Source organism: Frankliniella occidentalis, unplaced genomic scaffold, assembly GCF_000697945.3.
Source record: "Frankliniella occidentalis isolate FOCC.00 unplaced genomic scaffold, Focc_3.1 Scaffold318, whole genome shotgun sequence".
Lineage (NCBI taxonomy): Eukaryota > Metazoa > Arthropoda > Insecta > Thysanoptera > Thripidae > Frankliniella > Frankliniella occidentalis.
This window is the reverse complement of record NW_026267443.1, coordinates 104,583-108,381: the sequence shown is the minus strand read 5'-3', so window position 1 is coordinate 108,381 and position 3,799 is coordinate 104,583. Positions and strand designations below refer to the sequence as shown.

At 50.5% G+C, this 3,799-nt stretch overlaps 1 protein-coding gene across 2 annotated transcripts in view; it reads left to right on the top strand.

The window, feature by feature from the left end:
* Positions 1–1,060: 1,060 nt before the first annotated feature.
* Positions 1,061–3,799, top strand: part of LOC113214309 (uncharacterized) — an 11,809-nt gene continuing 9,070 nt past the window's right edge. For both annotated transcript variants that reach the window (XM_026433629.2, XM_026433628.2), the window contains exon 1: positions 1,061–1,294. The gene's annotated coding sequence lies outside the window, so the exon portion shown is untranslated. The remainder of the gene's footprint in view (positions 1,295–3,799) is intronic.

Sequence of the window (3,799 nt, the reverse complement as noted above, 5' to 3'; positions counted from 1 at the left end):
GTTTCTTCGTCCACAACGGCAGGACCAAGAAGACCAAGGAAGGCATGGAGGGCAGCCGACCCGACAACCTCCCCCACAGCCAAATCCCACTTATCTCGTATCCCTACAAGAGGCAGAGGAGTCGGGAAGGGAGAGGAAGGGGGCGACAATAAAAGATTATACGCTAACTTTCACCGTAACTTAACAGTAAAACATGCAGCGCACTGTTACATTGAAATTCACTCTGAGCTCGGTAAAAAAGCGTTCGGATTTAACGACCCACACTCGAAATTCGCACAGCGGGCATGTGATTCTCCTCTACCTGCCCACGAGTTGTAAATTCACGCACCCACACATTGAAATTTCCACCGACAAAAGAACTTCATTAAACAGCGTTTTGAAACACTTTTCATTAAGGGGTTATGATGGTGCTGATTCCCAGTACGCTCCGCCAATCTGGGCAAGTTGTCCATTAGGTGTCAGAAACAAAGCCAAAAGTGTTTTAGTTTACAACGAACTACCCCGCAGTAGTACTCACCTCACCGCCGAGAGCCAGGCGCGCGGATTAGGGTCCTGCTGCTGACAGGTGGGGGCGATGCACTGTCGCGGTTCCCGGTACATTTAGGGGTTTGTGGCGCAATTTGCTTCCTTTCAGGCGGCTCTCTAGAGACCACAGGGGGGGCGATCGCCCCCCGCCCAACCTGAATCCACTTCACTTCACTTAATTACCGTAGGTCTCAAAAGACCTCTGGTCTTCGCAATGCCGAAAGCTCACTTCTTACCTGGTGGGAACTCGCCGCTCATCCTACAGTGGTGCACCGTAGTTGTACCGTCGGGGTCGGGGTCTCTTCGGGGTCCTCAGGGGTCCCGTCGTGGTTCCTGTCCTGTCCCCCACCCGCGACGTGTCCAAGAGTGCAGGATGCGCGCGACCGCCGCGCCGGCACCTGCTCGGCCGGCACGGCGGCCCTCCCCGCGGAGGGGTGGCGGACCTTCCCCGCCCTGCAGCCTGCCGCCGCCCTCCCCCTCCGCCACCCCGGCGCGCGCGGCGTATAAAGGCGGCGGGCGCACGGGGGCCCGGTTACTTCTCGTTCGGTCCGTGCCGGAGAGAGTCGCGCCCGGAGGAGCAACCCCGGAGCAGCGAGCCCTCCACGACCGCGCCGACCGCGCCCGCCGCGCCCGCCTCGCCCCCGTGAAGGAGGTCGGCACGTTAGACCACGCCCCAGGCCCGGCACCGCAACCGGCGCCGCCAGGATAGCGGAGAGACCGGAGCCGGCAGAGAGGATAGCAGCAGTAGCACCGAGGATTCTCTCGCGAGGTGAGTGAGTGCGAGCACGACTCACAGGGCCAGTAGCAGACGCGCCTGAGTTCAACAAAAATCCACACTACTAGATGAATTTGGATAAACGCCAAACACTGGCTTTGCACCACTGGAACACTGCACAACATCCATACTATCTTATCGAATTCCTAAAACACAGACTGGCGTAGGCAAATCACAGGTCTTTCTTGAAAGTAGGTTTTTCTGCGCAGATTCTCTTGGTGCGTCCGGTAGGGTGTTTCAAAATAAAATTGACATATGCGGGAATGGACTTTATTGGAAAGTTCAGGCCTCGATCTTTTAATGTGTGCCAAATTTGAGACCTGTCCGATGAGGGGAACTATCCGCGCCTCACCGCCAAAGTTAGTGCTACTCTTCAGATGATAAAAGTTACTTCGTGTGGAATTTCATCCCTGCGCGCGTCAAATGTGATTTAAAATTTAGAGGGAGCGTTGTAAATTGCTCTCTCCACCGGAGTGCTCTGAAATTTGACACAAAGTCATACTGACTGCGACTGTGTGCGACATTTCAGACATTTCTTTGACAAATGGGACTCAAACTTTGCGGGAGAGGCGCGGATGGTTCACATCATCGGAGATGTCTCAAAATTGGCACAGATTCAGGTCGAGTCATGAACTTGCCAATAAAGTCCACTCAAGCATATGTCAAATTTTTTGAAACACCCTAGTGTCCGGCCGATAGCACACAGATAAGATGAAACCTCCAACTCTGAAAATCCAAAAGTGCACTTTTAAATTCCTGCAAAGCAATGCTTTGCAAATTGCGAGGAATTTAGATCCTCTCTAACAACGAAGAATTCACTCAGCGTTCACAGAGCGATGCTTTGCATTGTATCGCTTTGTAATTCCAAAGTAATGCTTCAAAGTAACAGAGGATCTAAATTCTTCGCAATTTGAAAAACGTCTGCTTTGCAAGAGTTTGTCAATGTGGGGCATGCCATGTTAAAAAAAAAGTGGTGAAGTTATGACACACTTTGTGATGATTTTTGTAAAAGAGTAGCATTATTAATTTTCATTAGCATGTGATAAAATTTCTTTATTTTACCCGCAATTGTCTAACAAAATAATGACTACATATCACCACGTTGTCACACTACAACAAAACCGCTGTAAAGTTTTATAGCAACATATATCGTTACAAAACGGACAACTTTGTGTTATTATTACAATTTTTTGGCGCTGGCAGAAGTAAAAAAAAAACAAACAAGAAAAAACACTGTTTTGAAATGAAATTTTGTTTCAAATTTTTTTTTGGAATGTTGTTGGATTGTACACCATGTTTTGTTGCTACCAAACTTAACATCAAATGTGTTGTAAATTTACGACAGAATTTTTAACAGTGAAGGTGTCCGACTGCTGCAACAGCAACAGCGGCAGGAACGGCTATTCTAAAAGTTTGCAACAGTGGGACAATCCCACAGCTCGATTTTCAGCCCATAGAGTATAACCCTCATACGCGTCCATTCGCGATGAGGGTGGTTGCTAGAGATGATCAGACAAGGCAGGGGCGCGGCGACCCGTCCGTCCCCCGGGCGCTCCGCTCACGTGAGTGGTGTGCACGTGCAACGGGCGGGGGCGACGGGTGAATGGAAGCAGGGCAAGGCAAATGAATGGGCGGCACGGGGGCGAGGCAGCGGCGGTATTGTAACAACGACAGAGGCCACCCCTCCCCACTCTTTTACCCCCAAAATATCCCAAAATGCACTGATTATATATACATCTTTGGAGAAAAGACGGAGATGGAAATAAGCTACTAAGAAAATCCACAATACAGTGTGTAAGAATATTTTTCCTTAAATGAAAAATGTTGTAGGTCACGTGTGTACTCTCAGGACGACACGGAAGGGTTACGGGAAGGGGGCCTTTGATGCGCGCTCAACGCGGTGCTTGTTGTTCGCCCATGTGGATTATTTGGCTTACGGGGGGTGGGACTGTGTCTGCGACTGCAACACAAGGCAACATGCGCTCCGAAAGCGCCCCCCCCCCTCCCCCCCTCTCTTTTCTCTCTCTCTCTCTCTCTCTCTCTCTCTCTCTCTCTCTCTACGCATGTCCCTCCTACAGTAACTCTTTCCTAATTGGCCTAGTGCAGCCTATCTGGTTCAGCACGGTACTACGGTATAATATTCTTTTGGGTTTTGCCGCCGCGGTGGCGCAGTGCTCTCTTTCTCTCTCGTGGCAGGATGGCTGTGTGTGTGTATGTGTAGAGGAGCCTGGGAATTTCACAATCCCTTCTCCTGCGTTGTTAACCACACATCCCTCCCCCGCTACTTTCCCCCTAAACCGGAATATGAAAAATACAAACCAGAGGGAAACAATAGCTAATGAGGAAAGGAAGAGCGAGGCGCGCTCTCACTAACGAGTAGCTGTTTTAATTAAATCTCTGCGAGGTCGGATAAATGCCGGAGCCGCGTGTGTGGGGGGCCGGGCCGGGCCGGGCCGGGCTCGCCGTCCAAAACATTACGAATAATGACAACAATATTGA